Below are 11,253 nucleotides of genomic sequence, written 5' to 3' on the forward strand. Positions count from 1 at the left end.
CGTGCAAAGCGCTCAATGCTTTGCGCTCTTGAGCAATGACCCGAGGCATCCCCTCCCCGCCCTGCTCTGAGGTACAGCAATAAGTACAAAACATTGCCCACTGTTCCTTTCCGTTCTCAGTAACACGTATTATTAGTTTAGGAACTTATTCCCTGGAGTATGGGTATAGGTAGAGTGTTACAGGGATGTGGCAGTGGAACGAACCCAAGTGCTGAACAGGGGCGTAGAATGGGTGCTAAGGGAGTCATTACCTGGAGTCTTGGTTTTCGTAGAGAATTCAGGAAAGATGCTGGATTTGTAGCTGATCGTCCTAAGAACCATGGCACGAGATTACTCGTACACGAGTCGACCAGCGAACTGGCAGCTCCTAGTTGTGGTTACAGGATATTTACACTGCATTTGCTGATGGAAAGCAGGTGTTTGTATTTAGTGGAAAATGGGAATGAATGGGAAATAAACGACGTGATTGAGGCCCAATTCCGGAGGAAGATAACCAGGAACTAGAAGGGATCATGGCAGTAATCCCCCGCCACACAATGGGAGGCTCCGTGCGATCCTCCAGGCCTGTCTGAATTGTCCCGATGAAAGTCCTGGATGAGGGAACGGTCTAAACTGAAGGAGCGGGGGACCCAGGAAAGCTCTTCTGGACCCTTCCCAGTCCACTAGGTATTGGAGACACCTGCCCCTACGGCGTACATCCAGTAGTCTTCGGACGATGTATGCCGGATGGTTGTCGATGATACGGGCAGGTGGGGGAGTCCCAGGTGGGGGACACAAGGGGCTGACGGAAACTGGCTTTATCTGAGACCCTTGAAAAGTTGGGTGGATGCGCATGGACCTTGGCAATCGTAGGCGGACCGCTGTGGGATTGATAATCCTGTCAACCTTGGATGGTCCCAGGAAACGGTGGGCGAGTTTCCTATGTTCGTTTTTGAGCGGGATGTCCTTGGAGGAAAGCCACAACATCTGCCCAGGTTGGTACCTCCGGCGCCGGAGTCCGGTCTCGGTCGGCTGTCTTCTTAAATCGATTTGTTGATCTGAGTAGGGCCGCGCGAGTTTCCTCCCAAAACTTACGGCACAGATCAATATGGTCCCGAATCGACGGTACCGCAATCTCTCCTTCTTGCGCAGGGAACATCGGGGCTTGGTACCCAAGGGAGTACTCGAACGGAGAGCGCACAATGGCAGAGTTCATCAGAGAGTTGGGGGCGTACTCAACACACAGGAGGTGGTCGCTCCAGGTCTTGGTTGACCCGTTCCGTCTGCCCGTTCGACTGGGGTGAAAGCCGGATGACAGGCTGGCTGATGCACCTGAGGCCTGACAGAAGGCTCTCCATACCTGTGAGGCGAACTGGGGATCTAGATCGGAGACGATATCCGCGGGGATTCCATGGAGGCGGATGAGAAGACCTGCGGTTTCTTGAGGGGAAGTGAGTTTAGGGAGGGCCACAATGTACACCGCCTTAGAAAATCGGTCTACCACGGTGTGGACACTGGTGGTTCCGCGGGAAGGGGTAGACCAGTGACGAGGTCTGGGGCGATGTGTGAGCAGGGACGACCAGGAACAGGCAGAGGACGAAGAAGACCCGCAGGTGGTCGATGAGAGAACTTTCCCTGGGCACAGACGGAACAAGCCGAGACATAAGAACGGGTGTTCCCCTCCGTGGGCGGCCACCATAAGTGCTTCATCAGGAGAGCCAGGGTCCGATCACTCCCGGGGTGTCAGGTGAACCGGGATGTGTGCCCCCATTGGAGAACCTGAGGCCCGATGGAGACCGGCACGTACAGGCGATCGCCGGGTCCGTTACCAGGGTCCGATCACTCCCAGGGTGGCAGGTGAACCAGGATGTGTGCCCGCATTGGAGAACCTGAGACCTGACGGAGACCGGCACGTACAGGCGATCGCCGGGTCCATTACCAGGGTCCGATCACTCCCGGGGTGGCAGGTGAACCGGGATGTGTGCCCCCATTGGAGAACCTGAGACCTGACGGAGACGGGCACGTACGGGCGATCGCCGGGTCCGTTACCAGGGTCCGATCACTCCCGGGGTGGCAGGTGAACCGGGATGTGTGCCCCCATTGGAGAACCTGAGGCCTGACGGAGACGGGCACGTACAGGCGATCGCCGGGTCCGTTACCAGGGTCCGATCACTCCCGGGGTGCCAGGTGAACCGGGATGTGTGCCCGCATTGGAGAACCTGAGACCTGACGGAGACGGGCACGTACAGGCGATCGCCGGGTCCGTTACCAGGGTCCGATCACTCCCAGGGTGTCAGGTGAACCGGGATGTGTGCCCGCATTGGAGAACCTGAGACCTGACGGAGACGGGCACGTACAGGCGATCGCCGGGTCCGTTACCAGGGTCCGATCACTCCCGGGGTGTCAGGTGAACCGGGATGTGTGCCCGCATTGGAGAACCTGAGACCTGACGGAGACGGGCACGTACAGGCGATCGCCGGGTCCGTTACCAGGGTCCGATCACTCCCGGGGTGTCAGGTGAACCGGGATGTGTGCCCGCATTGGAGAACCTGAGACCTGACGGAGACGGGCACGTACGGGCGATCGCCGGGTCCGTTACCAGGGTCCGATCACTCCCGGGGTGGCAGGTGAACCGGGATGTGTGCCCCCATTGGAGAACCTGAGACCTGACGGAGACAGGCACGTACAGGAGATCGCCGGGTCCGTTACCAGGGTCCGATCACTCCCAGGGTGGCAGGTGAACCGGGATGTGTGCCCCCACTGGAGAACCTGAGACCTGACGGAGACGGGCACGTACGGGCGATCGCCGGGTCCGTTACCAGGGTCCGATCACTCCCGGGGTGTCAGGTGAACCGGGATGTGTGACCCCATTGGAGAACCTGAGGCCTGACGGAGACGGGCACGTACAGGCGATCGCCGGGTCCGTTACCAGGGTCCGATCACTCCCGGGGTGGCAGGTGAACCGGGATGTGTGCCCCCATTGGAGAACCTGAGGCCTGACGGAGACCGGCACGTACAGGCGATCGCCGGTTGCATTCCCTGGGTTGGGTTCGTCCCGCTGGGCTTCCTTTACCTTAGCCTCGATCTCCCAAGTGAGGGTGGCCACACTCAGGATGGTGGGAGGATCGTCTCGGGAATGGAGGTGATATCCGTGGAGTCATGCTGGCGGGAAAGCGCGACCGACTTCCCGTCCTTGGATCCTGGAAGGTACATGACTTCCCGTCCTTGGATCCTGGAAGGTACATGAGGGTAAACTTGAACCGTCCAAAAACAATGGCCAACGGGCCTGGCGGGATTTCAATTGCTTGGCGGTCTGATTGTGCCCCAGGGTCTTATGATCAGACACACTCGCAGAATAAAGAACTCAGGGACCAGAACTGTCTTCGAACCCGTCACTCGCAGAAATAAAAACAGGGACGATAATAGTCCTCGACCCTGTTACTCGCAGAAAAGAACGGCGACCCAAGTCTGGAGCGGGCCAGGTGGATTGGAAAGGGGCACTAGCATGGCTGAGAGAAAATCCACAATGGTTGGTGTTTTACGGGTTAATGGGAAAGGTGCATCCTAAATAAGAATAAATATTGGAAAGGGCGGATGAGGCAACCATGGCTGATACCAGAAAGTAAAGACAGCATAAAGCCAAAAGTGAGGGTTTATAATGTAGCAAGCATTAGAGGGAAGCCGGAGGTTTGGGACGCTTTCAAAACTGGCCAATACTGGAGAAAATGCCGCTGTTCAGCCATATGAATATTAAAAGGGATGCGAGTGTGGGTATCAGAAAGCTGGAAAATGACGCGGAAGAAGCAGTAATGGGGGGAAAAGAAAAGGGACGAACTGAATGAATATTTTGCGGCAGGCTGCTCTGTGGAAGACTCCAGCATAATGGCAGCGAGAAACACGTGTCAGAGGGCATCAGTGAGAGTGGATGTTATCACCTGGAGAAGGTGCCCGTGAAGCTGAAAGGTCTGAAGTTAGATGTCATCGGGACCAGTTGGACTGCACCCCATGGTCCTGAAAGTGGTAACTGGAGAGATTCTGTAGGCACTCCTTCACGTATCATTATTTACATACAACAGCTCCATAGCAAAGAAAGCCCAGCAGCGTCTCTACTTTCTGCGAAGGCTGAGGAAAGTCCATTTCCCACACCCCCATCCTCATCACATTCTACAGGGGTTGTATTGAGAGCATCCTGAGCAGCTGCATCACTACCTGGTTCGGAAACTGAACCAAAAATGATTGCAAGGCCCTGTAGCGGATAGTGAGGTCAGCTGAGAAGATTATCGGGGTCTCTCTTCCCGCCATTACGGACATTTACACTACACGCTGCATCCACAAAGGAACCAGCATTATGAAGGACCACAAGCACCGCTCCTACAAACTTTTCTCCCTCCTGCCGTTTGGGAATAAGGTACCGGAGCATTCGGGGTCTCGCGACCAGACGATGTAACAGTTTCTTCCCCCCAAGCTATCAGACTCCTCAATACACAGAGCCTGGACTGACACCTTACTGCCCTATTGTCTTGTTTATTATTTATTGTAATGCCTGTACTGTTTTGTGTACTTCATGCTGTCCTGGGTAGGTCTGTAGTATCGTGTAGTTCTATTCTGTGTTGCTTTTTACGTAGTTCTCTCTAGTTTTTTGTACTGTGTTATGTACCACCATGGTCCTCAAAAAGTAGTCTCATTTTCACTATGTACTGTACCAGCAGTTATGGTCGAAATGAAAATAAAAGTGACTTGACCTGATATTCAAGAACAGATGCTGATGACTGGAGAATTATGACTGTCACTCCACTCTGAAAGAAGGAAGTTAGGCTGAAGAAAGGACAATAAAAGAAAGGTAGCCTGACTTGAACGTGATAGATAACTCAAAAGATTCCAAGCAGTTTGAAGGTCAAAGACAGTTGAGGAGAAAGGGAGGAGATTTGTCAAATAGATCATCGTGCGGTACGGTGATGCACCTTGGAAGAAAGGATAAAAAAGTCTCTAAATGGGGATGGTTTTCTAAAATCAGAGGTGCAAAGTGAACTTCCCTAATATTCCCTAAATGTTTACTTCCAGGCTTAGTCAGCGGTAAAGGAAGGCAAATGCAATTTTAAAATTCGGTTCAGGAAGGGTAGAATATATAAGCAACATTGTAATGTTGACATATGTCCGTCATTATAAACCTGATTCTGATCCCGACCTTTATCCCCAACAATGGAAATCTCCTTCATTTACGATACTGACGGCAGTGTTATCGTTCCACATTCACGTTCTGACGTAACTGTGTTGGAACAAATTGCAAAGCTGTCGAATTATACTATTTGTATTGGAATGATGAATCACCTTTTCCATGACCGAAAATAAGTACAACCATCACTTCAGTTGTAGTGCTACGGTGGGTGCAACGAACATTAATGGAGCTGCGATGGCCGAGTGGTTAAGGCGTTGGACTTGAAATCCAATGGGGATTTTCCGCGCATTGTTCGAATCCTGTTTGCAGCGCTCAAACTGCAGCGCCAGGGAATAGAAACCTCACTGCCAATACAAATTTAACATCCTGGCTGCTGTCTGTGTTCAGTTGACATCTACGTACCAGCCGGCAGATTTATAGATTTTTACACTCATTGTGCAACTTTCATTTCTATTACGACTCTGACCATTCCCCCTCTGGGCAGCATAAACGCTTTGTAGTTTGCAGCTTTACCGACTTGTAAAACTAAAAGAATCAAATGCAGAGAACGGATATTTCAGCGTCAGTGTAAAGAAGTGGACTTCATCCTTTTACTGAAGTGGGCAGCACGGTCTCTGAACGTGAAAAGCTTTCGCCGGTTTCATATCCCTCATTGTACAGACTCCCCATTGCTCTTTTGTCCATTGAGCGACCCCGCCTATTGCCATAGACAAATCGGTTCGCTGACCTTCCGTCAAAATCACCCTCGCCAATTGTCACTGAGCGGTGTAATTGTCCGATATCAACAAATCTCGTCAAATGACGTGCAACCTACCTAGCTCCCATTCGTGTATGCAGATGTCAATCCAACGTGTTATCCAGTTGCGGAAAGGGTTTCACCAAGAGTTGTTCCTTCCCACAGACTCTGACTGCTTCTGCCTCCACAAAATCCCGTCAATACCGAGCAAAGCTCAGTACAATGTCCCATTATATAACATTAATATCAATAGGCTTCTGATCGAAGCTGGGGGCGCTGTCAGGGCGTTGAAATAAAGGCGGGCGACAGAAGTTTATCTCCTCACACCTGGGGAGACGGTAGAAGATTTGGTGGAGGTGACCGGCCGACTTTTGACCGGCAACTGCTGTATGGGGGGGAGGGAGGATTGAGAAAAAGTCTCGGCCAGCCTAATCTTATTGAATGCCAGGGCTGGCTGAAAAGAACTAGACACTTCCCTTCTTTCTGTTGTCTGTCTGTTTAAAGAAAAGGAATACACAGACCTTTGTTGGGCCTGGATGCTCTCCCGTGGATATAATAGTTCGCAATTATGTCATCAGTTTGCCTGATGAATCATTTCCAAGGCTGAAACTGGCACAAGATTGATATCCATCTTTTGTTAATGATACAGAATTGTACAATATATGTTTTGCGTACTGTCTGTCTTTTCGAGCCTGCAATGATGCTGCAAGTGTTTCATTGTACCTGTTCCTCACCGTCCCTGTGCACACGGCAATAAACCCGACTGGACCTGACAATACTCACTGAGATTTGAGCAGTGATGATCCCGTGCAGATGAGTCAAGGTGATGTCGGCAAACTGAGTGAGTAGGACCAGAGTCCAATATGGGAAATGTATGGTCACCCTCTTCTACAGACAGACAGCGTCTCTGAGTGGATTGAGTTGCAGTGAGGAGTGAAGAAGATCAAACCTACATTGTATCGATTGCAAGTTATTGCCAGCAAGACCTCGCAGTTATTTCCAGCTTTATTGAGACTGCACCTGCGATATTATTTTTTCAATGCCATGTTCTGCTCGTATATTTTGTGGTTTTATGGTGCTGAATCAGGCGGATGCAGGTTAAGCATAGACAGGATTCGGGTTCTTGTGGAAGCAAGTTAATACACAAAATAATTTGAAACAAACACTTTAAATAAACAGGCAATATTTTAATTCCCTGACCGGGAATCGAACCCGGGCCGCGGCGGTGAGAGCGCCGAATCCTAACCACTAGACCACCAGGGAGGCTGATGAAGTTCTGATTACAACAGTAGATTACTACAAAACCAGCAAAATATGAAACAAAACCTAAAGATGAATAATAATGAATAAATGTGATAAATATTGTCACGAATCTACTGCTCAGCACTTTGCAGACCGCGTGCTCACCCAATGCTTCAGTTTAAGAAACACTCTGGACTCTGAATGAATCAGTGGGAAACACTCGTTCTCCAGTGTCTTTATAAAGATGGTAACATTCAGATTCTCTTATGAGCCCTGGTTCGTTTTTGTTTCTGTCTGTCGCCTCGAAGCAATTCAGTACTCTGCCTCCGATTCCCGTGGCATTGTTGCCGATACATCCGGTGTCTTGTTCCTTACCCTCCCCCTGGGTGGAGGTATGAGAAAGAAACCCAGACGTTCAGAATGCCTGAAATATGGTCTGGGGGTGGAATGCTGGGCTTTCTGATCGTGCTGTAACCGTGGTCGAGTGTGCGGGAGCCCCTGGTACTGAGGATGATGTGCTGGCGACAAATTAGCTTAGATTTCTTGAAACAAGCCTGATAGAAACCCCCGCAATGATTTGAAAGTCCTCAGTGTAGGCAGTTCCTTGTTTGCCGATCGCGGCACTCAGTACATGGTATGCTTGCTTAACATCTGCTCTGGCGGTATGTGAAGTGCCGTCCGGATCAATGAGGAGAACCTCTCGGTAAGCAGCACCGACAGAACTCAATCATTGGATGTTGTGATTGGGGCAACAAGGGTGCGGCAAGACCGCCATGTACGGAGAAGGTGAAAAGTTAGTCATGAAACAACACCGCCGTTCCACCGCCCGCCCCCCCCCCTCCCCCAGCACCACAATACCTTCTTATCTTCTCCGAACGGTGGACTGAGAAGCCTTCCGGCTGTTCCACCGAACTGAGCCATGTCTCCACGAAACAGAGAGGACAGCAGCCCTTCATTTCCCTCCGAAACTGCAACGTTGCGCTGACGTAATGCATCTTGTTTTCAAGTAATTGACCTTTCGCCAAGAAGATGCCGGGTAAATGATGCTTCATCGCCCGTCGATTTAGTCTGGCATGAAGTCTTCCGAACCGACCTCTTTTCCGGCAATGGTAATGGCTGACCTTCGCTGACCGCTAAAAGGTGCCGCACCTGCATTCCCGAGAGTCAAGTCCACCTGGTCCTTCAGTAGCTCGTTAATCTGCTGAGTAATTTAGTCAGATCAAAAGTACGTTTCTTAAAGGGAAATTATGGGTTTCAGATTGCAGCGACAGTGGGTCAGCAGAAATACATCAAGACTTTTAGCGATCTGTCGGCAATACTTCGCGTGTATTGCCAGTGCCATCGTGGATCTTTGGATTTATAAACAAATCTCAAAATTCCTAAAGCCTTATCAATAATGTAGACATCCCGCTCTTACTGGAGCTTACAAAATGCATCACCTCGCACGTCATCTCTCTCGTGTCTATCCCCCTCCCGCTTTCTACAGACACTAAACACCTGACTCTGATCTCTCTCCCCATCGAAAATCTTTCACCAGCTCCCGATCAGGAACAGGAACATTAGCGATAGACAATATTGACCAGTGCGCAGTAGATCATGTCCAACCAATCTCACAGATCTTTACAAGTAGTAATCTGGAATGGTGTTGAAGGCAAAGCTGTGGATGCCGTCTACAGGAACTTCGGCAAGGAATTTGCAAGGTTCCGCGTGGGAGGAAGCTCGGGAAGGATCAGTCGCTTGGCTTTCACAATGAGGAAGTAAATTGGATTCGCCATTGGATACGTTGGGGAAGCTGGAGTATGATAATTGATGATTGTCTTTCTAACTGGGGACCTGTAATGAGTGGAGTATCCCAGGGATCGTTGCTGTGCCCCTTGTTCCTTGTCATCCATAAACTTATCTGGATAATAATGTCGTTAAATGGATCAGCAAATTTGCCGATGATAACAGCATTACAGGTGTAGTGGACATCGGGGTAAGAGTACCGGAGCATAAAGCGGGATCTGGACCAGCTGGAAAAACGGGTTGAAAATTGTCAGATCGGATTTAACGCACACAACTGTTAGATGTTGTCCTTTGGGCGGACCAGCCAGGGTTGGTCTGAAACAATGAGAAATAGGGCACTGAGCAGTACGATAGAACAAACGAATCTGGGAATACAGGTCCATAATTCAATGAAAGTTACGGCGAAGGTAGACATGGTAAAGCTTTTCGCACATTGGCCTTCCCGGACCAAAGAATGGAGTACAGTAGTTCGGAAGTTACGTTGTTACGGTTTACGGCTTTGTTGGGGCCAGAATTGGAATATTGTGAGCTGTTGAGCTCAACTACCTGCAGGAAAGATGCAAATAAGATTGAAAAAATGAAGAAAAAAATTACACGACTATTGCCGGAACTGAATGTTTTGAATTAAAAAGGAAAGATTACATATATCAGCACTGTATTCCCGAGCGGGTAGAAGACTGAGTGGAGATTTGATAGAGGTATACAACTTTATGAGGCGTATAGAGAGTGTAAATGCAAGCAGGCTTTCTCTACTGATTGCAAGAATACAACTGGAGATCATGGGTGAAGGGTGAAATGTGAAATGTGAAATGTTTAAGGAGATCATGAGGCGAATCTTATTCACTCAGAGGGTCGACAGAATGTAGAGAGTGCTGTCAACGCAAGTGGTAATTGAGATTCCTATGTCAACGTTTAAGAGATGTTTGGAGAAATACACGGATGAGAGGGATATGGATGGCTACGGTCCGGGTCAGGTCGATGGGAGTAGACAGTTTAAATATTTCATCAAGGCCCGAACTTACTGAAGACCCTGTTTCTGTGCAGTGGTTCCCTGTGGCTGTCTGACTGTATATCTGGGTTGGAACCTTACTGCCTCACAGCACCGACCAATCTAGAAAGTTGTTGATGCTGTTCGATTCCACTGTCCTTGCACACACTGAAGCATGGAGACTGAGTTAATGGATGGTTACAGCATGAGGAGATGGAAGCTTTGGAAATTGTTTATTCTGTATTCTCCGACTGTCTGCGATGGTTTTGAAGGAAGACAAGAGTGAGTTCAGATATTTGCTTTGCCTTCGCTGCGTTTTTAGTTTGTGTAGATTTGTATGTTTCGTTTATTAATGATTTCAGAGGGAGACACGGATTCCACACCGGCCATGTGGATTCAGGGTTATAAAGATCGAAAAATGAGCGTATCTACACTCGATGCAATAAAACCACGATTCAGAGGTAAATTGGCATTAGGATAAATTAGTGTGTACTAGAATTGGGATTTTGGAACGCTGGATCTTTTAACAAACACCGGAAGCTGCTGCTGATCACTTTGAAATGCTGGTTTCAAGTTGTAGGGCTCCATCAGACTCGCAATAGTGTTGCAAAGTGTGCCAGAATTTCAACTCTTCATGCGGAACACGGATGTCCTTTGTCTCCCAGCCAGAATTTACTCTGTCTACTATATTATCATCTGCCTTCTGTTAGGAAGCCAATTCTGAATCAACGCAGCCAGGTTTCCTCGACCCCATGTCTCCTCACATTCAGAATGAGTCCACTATCGGGAACTTATCAGACACCTGACAAAAATTAAAGGACCCACATCGACTGTTCTGATTCAACTGTTAGTTTTATTTTCACTTTTTCAAATAATTCAATCTGGCTCATTAACGACAACATGCCATGCTTTCTCTCCGTAGCCAGACTACGTTTCTCCAAATACGCATAAATTCCCTCTTCAATAATCCCCTCCAGTAGTTTACCCACTACTGATGTGAGGCTCCCTGGTCTATAATTCCAAGAAGTATCCCTGTTATTTTTCGTCAACAAATGAATAACTTTTTCCACCCTCCAGTCACCTAGTTCTACTTCCGTGGCCAGCGAAGACACTAATATCCTGTCCAAAAGCACAGCAATATCGGAGATCGCCTTCCAAAATTACCCGGACTATATCCAGTTCGCCACCGGGGAATCATCTATCATAATGTTTTCCAAGTTTCCAACGCATCCTCTTTCTCAACGTCGGCATGTTCGAGCATATCTGCATTTTTTCGCAGTGTTCACATTGATCAATGTATTCAGTGAGGAGCCTCATCGCCTCCTTGGACTCCAGACACGTTTTCCT

General features: G+C 49.1%; 1 non-coding gene across 1 annotated transcript; it reads right to left on the reverse strand.

Annotated features, from left to right (window-relative positions):
- Window positions 1-7,082: 7,082 nt before the first annotated feature.
- On the reverse strand, window positions 7,083-7,154 carry trnae-cuc (transfer RNA glutamic acid (anticodon CUC)). The gene has a single exon. It is a non-coding gene; the product is annotated as a tRNA-Glu (tRNA).
- Window positions 7,155-11,253: the final 4,099 nt, after the last annotated feature.

This window comes from Hypanus sabinus, unplaced genomic scaffold (assembly GCF_030144855.1).
Source record: "Hypanus sabinus isolate sHypSab1 unplaced genomic scaffold, sHypSab1.hap1 scaffold_862, whole genome shotgun sequence".
Lineage (NCBI taxonomy): Eukaryota > Metazoa > Chordata > Chondrichthyes > Myliobatiformes > Dasyatidae > Hypanus > Hypanus sabinus.